The sequence below is a fragment of the Rhineura floridana genome, chromosome 12 (assembly GCF_030035675.1).
Source record: "Rhineura floridana isolate rRhiFlo1 chromosome 12, rRhiFlo1.hap2, whole genome shotgun sequence".
Classification (NCBI taxonomy): domain Eukaryota; kingdom Metazoa; phylum Chordata; class Lepidosauria; order Squamata; family Rhineuridae; genus Rhineura; species Rhineura floridana.
Genome location: NC_084491.1, coordinates 41228020 through 41244908, shown reverse-complemented (window position 1 = coordinate 41244908; position 16889 = coordinate 41228020).

Sequence of the window (16889 nt, the reverse complement as noted above, 5' to 3'; positions counted from 1 at the left end):
CCAAATTCAGTGGCGTCTCTTAACTGTGATTCTGCACATGCAGGTAATCAGAGCTGTGGTAGACCAAGAAAAATAGCCAAGATAATGGAAATATATATGAATTTCTATTGGCATTCTAGGAATTATTTCTAAATTTGCATCTATACACATAAATTAGCATATGCTCACATGGGAATTGTATGCAAATTGGAGTCCTCTTCCGTTTTTGTTCATTTTTGGCGGTACTCAAGTGGCTACCCAAGGGAGGGATGAGTCTGTCAATTGTGGTTTCTCTTAGTTTTCCAGTCTTAACTCCTCTTCACATGCCCATATCCATTTGCAATATTTTTTCAAAAGCATCTAAGTGCACATTTCTTCTGATAGGAACATTTCCACATGCAGTATTGCCTAATATGCTCATTTTTGCCGGCAACGTCCCCATAACATAACACCTTTTTGTATGTTGTTGTCACAAAGTACACACTTTTATACACACTTGCCCTCTCCTATACACGGGTTTTTGGTTGGAGAACTGCATAGCAAAATTTGGAAAAGTGTGAATCTCATAAGATAGTGTCTTTGCAGAGCTGGCATAACAGAATCTGTAGAACATGTTCTTCTATCTTGCGAGTTGTATAACAAATTTAGAAGGAAGTTAATTTTCCCTTTGTTAACTGCTTTGCCTAGGAGCAATCCTGCCAATTTGGTGTCGATCTGCTTAAGCGATGTGTCATCTCATGTCACCACTAATGTCGCAAAGTTTCTCCTCACTACAACGCAAATCAGGAAAAAATGTTGTCAGTCCGCTCCTTAAAGAACTATTCATGGGTTTTAGGAATTTTGGTAGTTTTGTCTTTTAAGTATTTTAATCCTTCCTGCTGTGTTTTTTTTAATGCGGTCTGTGACTGTAATAAAACGATTCATTCATTCATGAGATAGTTCTTTTTCCCTTTGCACATTGTATTGGGAAGTGCAAACCTGGTAGATTCCCCCCCCCCCATCTTTAGGCATTGAGAGCCATGCCATACTAGTCTATCTTCAGCATAAGTTTCAGTATTGTTTAAATACTCCACAAGCCATTGGCTCAAGGTTTGAAGCATTACACCGATGTGGGATTGTCCTCCTGGTTCTTCCTTGCTATTACGGCAGCTCTGGGGAATTTTCCAGCCTGACGGCTGCATTTGCTTCTAAGGAGCCTTCTAAGGGCCACCTGCCAGTGCTGGGTGGGGCTAGCAGCAAACATGGGTGAAGCAACCAATGCTAGTTTACTCACACGCCCTTCTCTGTCCACGCAAGCAAGATGCATGATCAGAGTTCAAGGTCACATTCCAGGCAGGCAAGAACACTCAAGGCAGGTGCGAAGCAGGGCTGTTAAGGGGCGTGGCCTGAGGAGAAGGGGCGTGGCTGGGCAGAGGTGTGCCCTGGGCAGAATATGAAGGACCAGATAGAGAGGTCTGGAGGGCCACATTTGGCTGCTGGGCCTGCGGGTCAACATCCATGCACAACCGCATGCAAGAGTGCATTCTTCCAGTCCTTCCAGACTTCAGCGTCTATTTGCTAAGGTCAGGCAAATACCTACCAGTCTTTGTGTGCATGTTCAACCTCTCCAGAGAAGATACTCCGCATTCATCAGAGGTGAGCACAGGCAATGACAACTACAGAGAACATGGAGGCTGTAGAGAACGTTGGGCAGGAAATGTTTATTTGCAGGGTGTGTAACTGTTGTTTCATAAAATCATAATGCCGTTGTATAAATCTATGGTGCGACCGCATTTGGAATACTGTGTACAGTTCTGGTCGCCTCATCTCAAAAAGGATATTATAGAGTTGGAAAAGGTTCAGAAGAGGGCAACCAGAATGATCAAGGGGATGGAGCGACTCCCTTACGAGGAAAGGTTGCAGCATTTGGGGCTTTTTAGTTTAGAGAAAAGGCGGGTCAGAGGAGACATGATAGAAGTGTATAAAATTATGCATGGCATTGAGAAAGTGGATAGAGAAAAGTTCTTCTCCCGCTCTCATAATACTAGAACTCGTGGACATTCAAAGAAGCTGAATGTTGGAAGATTCAGGACAGACAAAAGGAAGTACTTCTTTACTCAGCGCATAGTTAAACTATGGAATTTGCTCCCACAAGATGCAGTAATGGCCACCAGCTTGGACGGCTTTAAAAGAAGATTAGACAAATTCATGGAGGACAGGGCTATCAATGGCTACTAGCCATGATGGCTGTGCTCTGCCACCCTAGTCAGAGGCAGCATGTTTCTGAAAACCAGTTGCCGGAAGCCTCAGGAGGGGAGAGTGTTCTTGCACTCGGGTCCTGCTTGCGGGCTTCCCCCAGGCACCTGGTTGGCCACTGTGAGAACAGGATGCTGGACTAGATGGGCCACTGGCCTGATCCAGCAGGCTCTTCTTATGTTCTTATGTTCTTATGGTTTTCTTTTCTTTGCATTTAAAGGCATGGGTGGGCTTTCAGGGCACTATAGATTAGGACTGCATTTTTTAAAAAAATTGGCCTTGTTCATGTGCCTGTCATGGCACCCTAACAGACAGAAATCCAGCAGGTAAATCTTTTCATGGCATGGAGAGAAAGTGATGGGAGAAGCATCCTCAGCTACTTTTTTAAAGTGTCAGGCAACCGTCAGTCAATGAGGCTGCAGGTTTGGTGCTGCTACAACCAACGGCACCCAGCTATAAACCATTCCAGGAGAAGCCAAGAAGGTTATTCTCTTTGTCTAAGACTCTGTAGTGACCCCCAGTGGCTCACTACAGTATGGACTTCTTCCACAATTTACTATTTTTCAACAGATGATTTGGCAATTTCAAACTAGAGATGTAACATTTCTGGAAGCCAAGAGATGAGGGGTGGGGTGGATGTTTGTTCCAGGGGGGTGGCGAAAATGGAAATTTAGGGGGGAATTGAAATCTAGGCAGTAATGACTTGCTTATCAAAAATATTTCACTGCTTTAACAACATACTGTTGCATGTACCCCAGTCTCCGAGTGTTCCAGCATTTATCCAGGGTTTGGTTTCCTTGGAATGAAGGTGACTGGAGACTGTGGTGTCTTTAAAATATATAGTTTTATTTACACGTATGTACAACCTGATCATATGATGGAAGAGATTCACAGCATTAACACTCCAACAGATCCTGCTTCCCTGTAATGTTTCAAGGGAGGCTCCCCAAAGCCATCGCTTGGGATTCAGCACAGAGCAGTCAAGTCTCTGTGTCTTTTCAGCTCCCCCAGCTCCAGACCAGACTAAAACACAAAAGCTACCTCCTGGCCCCAGCCAAGTGATGGGGGGGTTACCCTCCTGAAAGAGCATCATTAGCCAGTTGTTCCTATGGGACTACATCTGCTTTTGGCCAAGCCTTTAGACACGTAAATCAGGTACATGACAGACTTGGCCAGATCCGTTAGCTTAACAAAGAGACTAGTTTGGCCAGTTCAGCAGATTCATTCCACTATAAATTCCATCCTTACAGCTATAGAATCACAGGCTTAGAGGGGACCAACAGACATCATCTATACTAACCCCCGAATCCTATGTTAACATAATGCATCATTCATAACTAAGGGCAAAATCCAAACCCAAGCCACTGCCTGGCATGTCTTAACAGAACTGCGGGACAACTGCCACATCTTCTGGCCTCTCACACATGCCACCTGGGGCAGAATGTTGGGGCAGGCAAATTGCCGACACAGTTTCACAGCAGTTGGGCCAGACTGGACCCATTGTCATGACATGAGAGCAGTAGGGCTGGCTCAGGATCCAACAAATTGGGCGTAATGCTGTCACAGTCCAGCAGTTGGGCCGTCTCAGCTCCTTCCCCTCCCTATCTCTGCCCCTCAGGCACCCCATTTCATGGCTTTTTGTTGGCTGCCCCCATGTTCAGCGGGTAGAACGAGGAACCTTTACCCAATCATCCCACCCCAGCTCTGCACAAAGAGGGTTTAGATTGCCCAAGTTAGTCACACATACAAAAATGAGTTGTTTGGCATATTTATGAAGCATACAGGGAAATCCTATGCATGTTTACACAGAAGTAAGCCCTCCTCTGTTTAGTGGAGCTTATTTCAATGTACGAATATTGGAGAAATCCAATCCAATTCTCATTTAAAAGCAAATCTACCTAATTCTCATTTTCCAAAGCAAGACGCAAACGGAAACACAGCCGTCCTTCGAAATTGGCACTCCTCTGAATTTTGCGATGCGGTTCTCCAGCCAAGCAATGTGTACAAAAATGCATAGACGAGGGTAAAGTGGGCATAAACATGCGTACATTGGTGAAAGTAACATACAAAAATGTGTTACATTTGGGGGGGAACTGCTTTGCAAAAAGTGTATATTAGGCAAAACTGCTTAAAATATGTATTAGAAGGAGAAATTCACACTAAAATGCTGATGGATTTTCATGAGGCCTTTTGTTTTAATGCAAACTCATGTAGAAATGTGGAGAACTGAACTAATACTGGGAAAAAGAAAAGGGTGGATTTGCCCATCCCTACTCCCAAGTAAACATGCATAGGGTTGAACTTCTCAAAAGTATAGTTGCCTTAGTTTTGTATAAGCAAAATTTTAACATACCCAATTCTAGAGAGCTGCAAAAGATGCCACTTAAGTAGCCGCCTCAGAGTTTTTGCCCCCTTAGAAGCAAGAAAAGAAAAGCTGAAACTATGAATTACTACTTTTACAGTAAACAAGAGAAAGTGTATTATTTGCACAGAAATAGTCTCATACAGTCACAGCATATAAGCAGCATATTTGGATATCAAGTCAACCTTTATGACAACATTGAAAATATCCAAGTGTTGTATATATCTGCAGTATACGCAATAATTAACATGCTGGAGATTGTAGAAAGCTCTTCATACTACACATTCTGTGTAACCGAGGCCTTGTCTTTGAAAGCATTTCATTCATTCCATAAAAGAAAATTTTCCACAGGTGGGTTTCTTCTTCTTCCATGTTCCAAAAATATTTCCATTGGAAAAATATGCCCGGTGGGGGGGAGGGATCCTAAGGAAAAAACTGTTCCCCTTTCCCAAGATTTTTCTATTACACCCAACTTCAGGCCTTCACATTTCTATTTCAAACCAACATATAATCTGACACACACACACAGCAGCTATCCTGTGTCCTCAGCAGCTTGACGCACTGCTCCTCTGATAGGCCAGTACCTCTGCTTCTATCTTTCCATCCTGCCAACAGTACATAGCACCTCCGGTTCCTAGGCCCTGAATGTATTTGTTCTTCTCTCATCGAAACTGACCTTTTGCTTCTCTCACAGAAGCTGCACTGTTAGTTGATGTTCTGTTGTTGACAAGGCCCTCAACCCTGCAGTTAGAATATTTATGAACATTACATGACATCACAGTCCCCCTTCCCCACTACAACCCTGTTCTTGTCCTTTGTCCCTTATCTCTGTGGCATGGGGCTTCAAACAGGGAAACATTCTATGGGGATTACACAGCATGGGGCTACGAACCACAAAGTCCCACTCCTTTCTCCGAGTGCAAAACTTTTTGCTGAACAGAGCTGCCAGCACATGCTGGCTGGGGCTGATGGGAGTTGTAGTTCAAAAAAGTAACTTTTCCAAGCTCTGAAAGGATGTTCTAATCATTAACCACGAGATGGTGCTATGAATTCAAGGAAACCAACATCTACAAGATGAGAGGCTGCATAGAGTTACACACGCAACAATTGGTTAAAACAACTGAACGTTAAAGCAAAATGTGGGGTGAAAAACCTGCAGGAACATTTGCAATATATTTGAAACAAGGCAAAGGTGCAACCCACAATCCTATAATCATATACTTTGGAGTAGTTCTGTTATGTTTCCCATTACTCACTTTTGGAACATGATCCATCAAAGTTTGCACATCCTAGATTTTAAGGTCTACTTCTCTATGCGGACTCTAGCAATGAACAGATCTGCCCACTTCAGCTTCTCATTTTTCCAATCTTAAATTCAGTTCATGACATTTGTGCAGCAATTTGAGAATTTTTTGAAAAAAATATCCTCATGAAAAATTGTCAGCTATTAGTGCCAATTTCTCCTGATAAACACATTTTTGTATACAGGTTGACTAAAAATGTAAATGTACTGCCCTCAAGTCGATTCCAACTTATGGCGACTCTATGAATAGGGTTTTCATGTGGTTGAGAGGCAGTGACTGGCCCAAGGTCACCCAGTGAGCTTCATGGCTATGTGGGGATTCGAACCCTGGTCTCCCAGGTCATAGTCCAGCACCTTAACCACTACACCACACTGGCTCTGCAGGTTGACTAATATACACTTTAAAAAATCCCTTAAGATAACGCATTTTTGTACATTGTGTGTCACTAATATATTTATTTATTTTTATTTAAAACATTTATAACCCACTCTATCTCCGAGGACTCAGAGCGGCGAACAAAAAGCAAAGAACAATACCATATAAAGATTAAAATTGGCATAATAAAAACAGTATTAACTAAGCATATCAGCAGCAAGAGCCTGTCAAGCAATAAAAACATCCTATACATCGCTCAAATTAAATGCTTGACGAAAAAGGAACGTCTTGACCTGGCAACGGAATATAACAAGAGAAGGAGATGACCGCACCTCTATCGGTAAAGAATTCCAAAGTCTGGGGGCAATAACAGAAAAGGCCTTAGTTCTGGTTCCCATTAGATGTACTTGAGAGGTTGGGGGAATCACAAGAGGAGGATCAGCGGAGGACCTCAAGGGCTAGAAGGGTTCATAGGAAGATATATGCCCAGACAAATAGAGAGGGCCCAAGCCGTGTAGGGCTTTAAAGGTTAAAACCAGCACTTTGAATTGAGCTCGGAAGCAGATCGGCAGCCAGTGTAGTTGTTGTAAAAGGGGAGTTGTATGGGCCCGTACGCCGGCTCCTGTTAACATTCTAGCTGCCGCTCTCTGAACTAATTTAAGCTTCCGAGCTGTTTTCAAAGGCAGCCCCACATAGAGCGCGTTGCAGTAGTCTAATCGGGATGTAACTAAGGCATGTGTTACCTTCATCAAGTCGGATATCTCCAGAAACGGGCGCAGTTGGCGAACCAGTCTTAACTGGGCAAAAGCGCTCCTGGAAACCGCCGAGACCTGGGCCTCCAGGTTCAGAGCCAAATCCAGAAGCACACCCAAACTGCGAACGTGGGTCTTCAGGGGGAGTGCAACCCCGTCCAACATAGGTAAATTCCCAATGTCCAGATCAGTCCTACGACTAACAAGGAGCACTTCTGTTTTGTCTGGATTTAGTTTCAGCTTATTCACCTTCATCCAGTCCATCACTGCAGTCAGGCATGGGTTCAAAGGGCGGACGGCTTCCCTAGTGTCTGGGGGAAAGGAGAAATAAAGCTGAGTATCATCAGCATATTGATGGTATCGCACTCCAAACCTCCGGATGACCTCGCCCAGCGGCTTCATATAGATATTAAATAACATCGGGGACAGCACCGAACCCTGAGGAACCCCACATGTTAGAGGCCAGGGGTCTGAGCAGAAGTCCCCGAGTAAAACCTTCTGAGTCCTACCCTCCAGGAAGGAGCGGAGCCACTGCACAACAGTACCTCGAAGCCCCATCCCGGAGAGACGGTCCAGGAGGATACCATGGTCAATGGTATCGAAAGCCGCTGAGAGATCAAGGAGAACCAACAGGGACACACTCCCCCTGTCTAGTTCCCTACGAAGGTCATCTACTAAGGCAACCAAAGCCGTTTCCGTCCCATGGCCCGGCCTGAAACCAGATTGGAATGGATCATAATAATCAGTTTCATCCAAAAAGTGTTGGAGTTGGGTGGCAACTACTCGTTCAACAATTTTACCTAAGAATGGAAGATTAGAAACTGGGCGGAAATTGTCTAGACAGAGGGGATCTAAAGAGGGTTTCTTTAATAGTGGTCTTACTATAGCCTCTTTTAGACATCCAGGAAGGTAGCCTTGTTGGAGAGAGGCATTAATTACACCCCAAACCCAATTAGCCAATCCCCCTCTGGCCTGCTTTATGATCCAAGAAGGACAAGGATCGAGTAGGCAGGTGGTAGATCTCATTTCACCAAGAAGCTTATCTATATCCTCGGGGTGAACAAGCTGAAAAGAATCCAACGTAATAGGACAAACAGAATCCAGAGCTTGGAAAAGTTACTTTTTTGAACTACAACTCCCATCAACCCCAGCCAGTGCTGGCTGGGGCTGATGGGAGTTGTAGTTCAAAAAAGTAACTTTTCCAAGCTCTGCTGGTACATCCCCAGAGACCGCATGAATATTGGCATCTAAGTCGGAACGGATCTGAGCGACTTTGTTCTCAAAGTGTAAGGCAAATTCTTGGCATTTGGATGCACACTTTCCCCTAGGATATGCATTTTTTTACACATTACTTGGCTGGAGAACTGAGATTTTGAGAATTTCAAAGGATAGCTGTGTTTCAGTTTGCATATTGTTTCTGAAAGTACACATTCAGTAAGTTCACTTTTAAATGAGAACTGAATCAAATTTCTCCCCCATCTCTAGTGGACACAAAGTGTTATTGCTGCTCTTGGTGAATTGTAAGGAGTTGAACTAGGATGGCCTTCCAGGCCTTTCCATTACTGTTACCAGTTGCATCACCACCTTTAAGCTATTCCATGTTTCGGTTCTCTTCCCATAAAGTTTCCCAGCCCCCAGTCTCTTTCAGTGCCCATCACTCTCTCCTTCCCAGGAGAGTAGTTGTCTGGGGTTGCGGGGGGTCATAGACCTCTTATATTTTAGGGAGCTGGGTCCCAGCCAGGTCCCTATGTATGAGACAATCAGCATGAAAAGGGAGTGTATTAACCACTGAACAGTCCTTTTGTGCTTATTGGAGCCAATCAGAGTGAAAAGAGGTGAGTCAGCCACTGAGAAGACAGTTAACTAGACAGTTAATCAGATGCATCCTCCATTGCTCTCTTCCAGTGCTGTTGTTATGTGCCTTCAAGTCAATTATGACTTGTGGCAACCCTATGAATCAGTGACCTCTAATAGCATCTGTTGTAAACCACCCTGTTCAGATCTTGTAAGTTCAGGTCTGTGGCTTCCTTTATGGAATCAATCCATCTCTTGTTTGGCCTTCCTCTTTTTCTACTCCCTTCTGGTTTTCCCACCATTATTGTCTTTTCTAGTGAATCATGTCTTCTCATGATGTGTCCAAAGTATGATAACCTCAGTTTCATCATTTTAGCTTCTAGTGATAGTTCTGGTTTAATTTGTTCTAACACCCAATTATTTGTCTTTTTTTCAGTCCATGGTATGGGCAAAGCTCTCCTCCAACACCACATTTCAAATGAGTTGATTTTTCTCTTATCCGCTTTTTTCACTGTCCGACTTTCACATCCATACATAGAGATCGGGAATACATGGTCTGAATGATCCTGCCTTTCATGTTCAGTGATGCATCTTTGCATTTGAGGACCTTTTCTAGTTCTCTCATAGCTGCCCTCCTCAGTCCTAGCCTTCTTCTGATTTCTTGACTTTTGTCTCTATGTTGGTTAATGACTGCACCAAAGTATTAATAATCCTTGACAAGTTCAATGTCCTCATTGTCCAGTTTAAAGTTACATAACTCTTCTGTTGTCATTACTTTAGTCTTCTTGACGTTCAGCCGCAGTCCTGCTTTTGTGCTTTTCTCTTTAACTTTCATCAGCATTCATTTCAAATCCTTACTGGTGTCTGCTAAGAGTACAATAACAAGGAACATAAGAACAAGTAGAGCCCTGCTGGATTGGGCCAATGGCCCATCTCCTCCAGCATGCTGTTCTCACAGTAGCCATTCAGATGCCTACGGGTAGCCAGTAAGCAGGGGCTGAGCATAAGAGCACTCTACCCACCTGCAATTTCCTGCAACTGGTATTCAGAGGCTTATTGCCAGCTTACATTGGCAGGAAACAGGTGTGTTGGTTTTTTTTCAAGTAGAAGTAATTCTGAGACATAAATTCATGGCAGCAGAAAGAGGATGTAGGAGCCAAGGAATCTTTTAGAACAAGTTGGAGCAAAATGCACTCTGCCCATGTTTAGCAAACCCCTTAAGAAAAGCCGGTGGAATCCACTGAGCTTCTAACTGCATCTCACATGCCCTTACAATTTAGCTCGGAAAGTTACTTGCCAGTTATCTCAAACCAAACATGAATGATACGATCTCAGGCCAGTTATCTAAAACAAAGCAGGAAATTATCTTTCGTTTTAATGGATTGAAACAAGATTATTAGGGGGGAAGGCAGTAGCTCAGTGGTAGAAGTTCCCGGTGGGAGACAGCCTGCCTCTGAATACCCAGCTGCTGCGAATTGGAGGCGAGGAGAATGCTTCTTGCGCTCGAGTCCTGCTCGTGGGCTTCCCAGAAGAGGCATCTGGCTGGCCACAGTCAGAACAGGATGTGGGACTAGATGAGCTTTCGGCCTGATCCAGCAGGGCCCTTCTTGATTTTTTTTTTTGGCTTTTAAGACACTGCAGGGTTGTCCTGGCTCTGCAGTAAACACAAGGCCACAGGGACATAGGAGTGCAGGAAGCCGCCTCACACCAAGTCGGATCATTGGTTGGACCTACCTCAGTACTGACTACACTGACTGGCAGCAGTTGCCCAGGGTTTCAGGCACGGGCCTTTCCCCAGCCTACCTGGAGATTGAAGTTGGGACCTTCTGCATGCAAAGCAGGTGCTCCACCACTGAGCTACATCCGCCTATATCCTATTTAGATATGCTTATTTGTTGTCGACCTGAACGTAGTTATTCCTTTGCAAGAATATGCAGAGACCTGTTAAAAAGCTAAATGCAGAAACCTTTTTTAAAGGGCTTCTTCCCCTGCAGGAAAAAAAAGCCCCAGCACCTTGGACCCCTAGCAGAATGGAAGCTTAGACCCCCTCCTTCTCTACCCCAGGGACGGTGGGAGGTGCTCGCGAAGAGGAAGTCACACACTTCCAGAGCCGCAGGAGCTCTGGCGCTGAGTTCCTCTCCTATTTCATTCTGACATCTGTTTTTTTCAAATTTGCTTGTCCAATTCATGAAGACTAGAAACCTGGGTGTGTTTTTTCCTTCTAGTATTCGTGTTTTTGCTTTTAAAATTAGACGCATCTCAAATTTATCAAGGAGCATGGAGGTACCTTTGGGGTCACCTGTGGTTTGTGATCTCCAGGTTGCACACTCCCTTTTTAATCGTAATTACGTGTTGTGTTATTATTATCAGGATTGTTTGAGGATGACAATTGTAAATTGCTCCCAGAATAAATCCTGTTACTGGGCACACATCAGCATATCTTGTTAGAGGGTCACAGAGATTCTCAGAGGCTGGCCTATTAGGGCAAGTGGGGTACTGCCCTACTAACTTCAGACGACTCCCGGCCAGCCCCCACCTGCCTGCCTTCTTACTTAACAAACAGTCCCTGGCTGTCAGCTTCCTCCTATTTAGTCTCAGTGTTGCCCCTTGTAGAACTCAGCAAGAAGGAGGGTGGAGACAAAGCTAGAATTAGTTGGCTCTGTCTGCTATTAGCTCTGGCTCCACCTATTGTTGGGCTCCCTGCCTTCCGCCCCACCAGTCCCAATGGGCACCAGCCATCACTGACAGAGATGCCTCATTCCCTGGTGATTTCAGAATCTGCAAACTCAGGTGTCTGTGGCTCAGAAGGTGTTCAGATATATCATCAAGCCACGGTTGGTTGCAATGTCTGAATCAATAACATCAAGCAATCCTGCATTTGAGAGTGGCCACCAATACCAGGATATGAAACCATGGTTTGAAGCTTGTTTGCAAACCATAGTTTAGGCAAACTGTCATTTGGCATCACATCCAAACCAGCAGACCTTGGTTTGGGGTGTTGCTGCATCCTTGGAGGCCACTGCTTGGGACGGCATCTGGGGATTCTCACAAGGGGAATCACACAAAACGTGGTTAGCCTGGATGCCCAGAACACAAATAATCAATGGGAGTTTAAACTAAGTTTAGTGCAAACCAGAGAATGGCATTGCATCTGTACCAGCCCTTTGTGTGTTTCGTTCAGCAGAACAATGTTGGCCATCCCACAAGCAGGAATAAGTAGCTCATTTTATTCCGTTTCCGTCTCATTTTTGCTTCAAAGAAGTACATAACATTCCAGGGAGCACAACAAAACAATTAAAATGAGCTTCTAGTTATGTGTGTGCGTGTTGGGGGGGCACCTAAATAAGCTGGTGCCTATTGGAGGATAATGAAAGCGATCCATCCGTAATATTAGCACCAACAAACTCATCAACAATGCACACATTAGAAGCTTTGCAGGAAATACTGAAAGTCATGGGACTCGGGGACAATGGTCCATAATCCAGAGTTAGGTTTCACAGGTTGGTTCCCACCAGTTGAGGTTACAATTTTACTCTCAAAATTGATAGCAATAATGCTTGCTTTGGGTATCATAGCTGGATAATTAAGTTTAAAAGGCAACACGCACCCTTCACCTTTTTTGAAACTAGACTGTGTGTTTTGCAGGTGAAAAACTGAGTTAGGTATCTGGAACAGGAGGAAGGTTGCCTGCCTAACCAGGGACAAAACCCATCTTGGTTTATATCTTTAACAGCAGCTCGGTCTGCAGAAATCACCTGGTGAACCTTTGAAGGATCACCTCCTAATGCCTTGCAGATCTAGCTGGGGTTAAAAACAGAGGCCCAGGGACTGCATGAAAAGTAGGCAACTCTAGACAAGACAAAATTCAACAGGTGAAGGCTTTTCCACTGTTGCATTGCTGTGCCAGGGGGGGGGGGTTACTTCAAAAGCTGTTCAAGGTGCAGGAGGAGGGGATGGTTCATGAGCTGGCAATCTAGCCTGCAGAATGCCATCCCCCAGAGACTCTAAAGCTGAAGCTCCAGTTGAAATGTAGTGAGTTCCCAGAGATAATACAGATGGGAGTTAGGGGTGAGACTCACGGCCCATTCAGCTTGCGACTGAGTCATGGGCACATGACAGGCTGCCAACTTTTCTTTTGTCCTCTGATATATAAAGGCTACCAGCACCACCCTGGCAAGCCATCTGCATAAGATTTCGTTGGAGGGATACCAAATGCTTTATTTACTTAAGGCTGTGTTAGAGTTCCAAATAATTGTGACATCTGCTATTTATCTTTAAAAAAAGGTTGTTAAAGCTTAATTAATTGGGAAGGCTGTGCAATGTGCCCAGCTGCCTTTTGGTTCTTCCCAACAGCACCAAGTATGCAAAGTTTGGCTGTGGTGGGGGTGCAGAATGCTGGACTGTCTATTGGCCCTTGATCTGACCACATCCATCAAAGCACCTTTATTTGTTTATTTCAATTTGTCTTAGCCCACTCTTCATTGCAAGCGATCCCAGGGTAGGGTGCAATAACTAGGAGTTTGGGGGCAAAGTGTCATCAGCATGCTGATGATATGCAGCTTTATTTCTCCATCACATCTGAGCCAGGAGAGGCTGTGCATGGTCTGGAACGTTGTCTGGATGAAGTTGTGGAATGGATGAGGGCTAATAAACTGAGCGTGAACCCTGGGAAGATAGAGGCACTGTCAGTGGGTGGTTCCTGTTTCTGGGAGATTGACTATTTGTTCTGGATGGGGCTACTCTCCCTCTGAAAGAACAGGTGCACAGGGCAGGCTCCTGGATCCATCTTTGTCACTTGAGGCTCAGGTAGCCTCAATGGCTAGGAGTGCCTTTTATCAGCTATGGCTGGCGTGCCAGCTATGCCCATTCTTGGATAAGATACTTGGCTGCAGTGATTCATGCATTAGTAACCTCAAGGCTTGATTACTGCAATGAGCTCTACATGGGGCCACCCATGTGCCTGTTCTGGAAGCTCCAGCAAAATGCTGCAGCTAAATGGTTGGGGGGGGGACAGACTATTGCCAGCACAGTGCTTAAAAGCTTGCAATGGCTGCCTGTATGTTACTGGGCCAGGTTCAAGGTTCTTGTATTAATTGACAAGGCCCTTAACAACTTGGCCCAGTATATCAAGGAGTGCTTGATCCTGTATATCTATGCCTGATCACTCAGATTTTGGGGGGAGTCTCTGTTGGTGGTCCCACATGACTCAGACGCACAGCTCGTAATGACTAGAAGCTGTGCTTTCAGTGTTGTGGGCCCAAGCCTGTGGAACGCCCGGCTGAGATTAGATAGGCACACTCCTTGCTGAACTTCAGATGTATGGCTAAAACTTTCTTGTTCCAACAGGCATTTTAAGGTAATATCTGGTTTTATGGTTATTTTATCATTCTGTTGTTTATTTTCTGTATGGCTTGTTTTTATGTACACCGCTTAGACATGCAAATGATCAAGTGGTATCTAAATGTTTAAAATTAAAAAAAATCAATTTAAAAATTAAATCCAAGAGGTCTTCTGTGTCTTTAAAAGTTGTGCAGGGGGAAGGGAGAATTCCACCCAGAGCTTGGAAAAGTTACTTTTTTGAACTACAACTCCCATCAGCCCCAGTCAGCATGGCCACTGGATTGGGCTGATGGGAGTTGTAGTTCAAAAAAGTAACTTTTCCAAGCTCTGATTCCACCTTGTGGTTTTTCCCATTACAGTCTTACAAGAACACCTGCACTTGGCTGACTTTCTCTTCTCCTAAAGATACAGGATCAGTCTCGGGCCCCGAACCTGGCAACCCTAGTATGAACTAAAACAACTAACCTTTGAGGGCCATAATAACTACTAGTAGATCCAAAATTCAGAAATGCAGCAGAGGCAAACAGACCCACCCAGCAAGCATGTATTGATGGGTGGTGGCTCTCTCCCCAACTTAAACTCACACCAAAAGGTGGGGGGAAATCACACTCTCCCCATGCCTGGTTTAAAAGTCTGGCACTGAAAAGAAAACAAACTGAGATGCCAGGTTGTTATGAAAGTTGGAGAGGATTGCTGCAGACGCTGATGACACAAAAGAGGCAGTTTGCTGGACATGAGCTTCTGTCATTGAGCACCGCTGAAACCGACCTTTACAGGGTGCCAATGGAGTCTTGGGGGCCACTACCTCAACACAGCGTAGCAGGCACATGGTTGCTACTCACATGGGGAGCCTGGCACAGGCTGTGAATGCAATGGCTTGATGCTGCTGCCCAGTCAAGAGCTGCATTCTGCAGCCTCCACACCTTCACTACTGCCTACAGATGGGTGAGAAATTTGATTCAGTTTGTATTTCAAGCAGAATGTATCAAATCTGCACTTTCCGAAACAATACAAGAACCAAAATACAGCCATCCTTCGAAATCCGCACTCATTTGAATTTTGCGATGCACTTCACCAACTAAACAGTGTTTACAAAAATACATACTTCAGGGGAAAGTGTGCATAAAAGTGAATATCTGAGTGAAAATTACATACAGAAAAGCTTTATGTGACGAGAAATGGCTTGCAAAAATGTGTACATTAGTCAAATCTGCCTACATAAATTAGTTTACTGGGAGAAATTTGAGCTAAAAAGCTGGAGAATTTTCATGAAGATTTTTTTAAAATTGCAAATTGCTGCAGTAATGCAGAGAACTGAATTTAAGACTGGAAGAATAAGGAGAGAACCGAAATGGACAGATCTTTCCATCCCCACTCCTCCCTTGTGGCCCCCTCCCACAAAGGACCCAGGATCCTCCTCCCACATGCAACGGTACTCAGTTGAAGAAACTGGAAATGCATTAGTAAACGCTTGCACAAGCCATCTCTTCAGTTCCACTACAAAGGCATGAGATGCATCTATTCTGAAGACACTATGCAGTAGTCCCTCAAAGACAGGGCATATGATGCGGGGAGCCACTGTACCCATCTGTTCATAGGAAGGACTGCCACCTGACCAAAGCAAAACCAGCCTGGCTCCTTTTACCAGCAGCTTGCTCTGTAGAAATGACCATGGCATGGCATGGAGGTAAGTGTTGTCACCTTCTAAAGTCTGCAGATCGAGGCCATGTTGAAGGCACAGGGGCTAGTTAAAAAAAGGCGGCAATCCTAAATGGCAGTACTCAAACAGGAAAGTTGCTCCTCTTGTCACACCCCATATAATCATACACTGATTTTCAACACTCAATGACTGGCAATTTCATCTGGATTTACATTTATTTCCTCCTTTCTCTGCTTCATACTGTTGGCTAGATGCATAGATAAGAAGCTGATATATGACTTCAGAAGAGTTGATTCCAAGCTGGAACCAGTTTCCCCTGGAAATCATTGAGACTGGTTTCCTGCCACATTATTTTCTCTTAAACAATGAGCTCACACACTAAAAAACCATCCCAGCTTCTTTCCCATGGGAAATGTGAAAGATTCATGATGCTAAATAATTCAGAGCTCCCGCTGAATTCTTCAGTGTGACATCAAGAAGATGCAATCTTCTTCTGTGACTTATGACAGCTTAAATAAACTCAGAGGCTTCCTTCTGCCTTCTGTGCCCACCAATTCCATTACAAATCCTGCCTTTTTAGATTCACAGCATCTCCATCTCCTCCGTCATCAATGGAGACATCTCTCCGTGTGGATTGGAAGGCTGCCGGGGCAGCGGCGGAGAAATGGAGAAAATGGCCAGATTCAGAAGAGGCAAGTTCCAAAGTTGTGGATCATTCAATGGCTCCACAGAAGTTATCCCTCATTTGAGAAGAAAGAAAGCCATTTCACCTGTTACATTTATCATATGAGCATGCATGTTTTTACGCATGCATTTTGTCTGAGCTGAGCCTATTGCTATATGCCATTGTCTTATTATCATCATGGATACCCCACGTAATCAGTTCAGTGCCAGCTTTGCTTGCTGTGCACTCAAGCCCTCCTCTCTCTCTCTGATCCGATCCTACCTCCTCTTAACAACGGGGACTTCCAGGAAGGACCTTAATACTACACACAGGTCTTTCAGATATTGCAAATGGGCTGCTGCAACGAGGGTCTCCCCCCCACCCCGCAATTTATTGGATTTCCCCCAGAAATGAAAAATCCAGA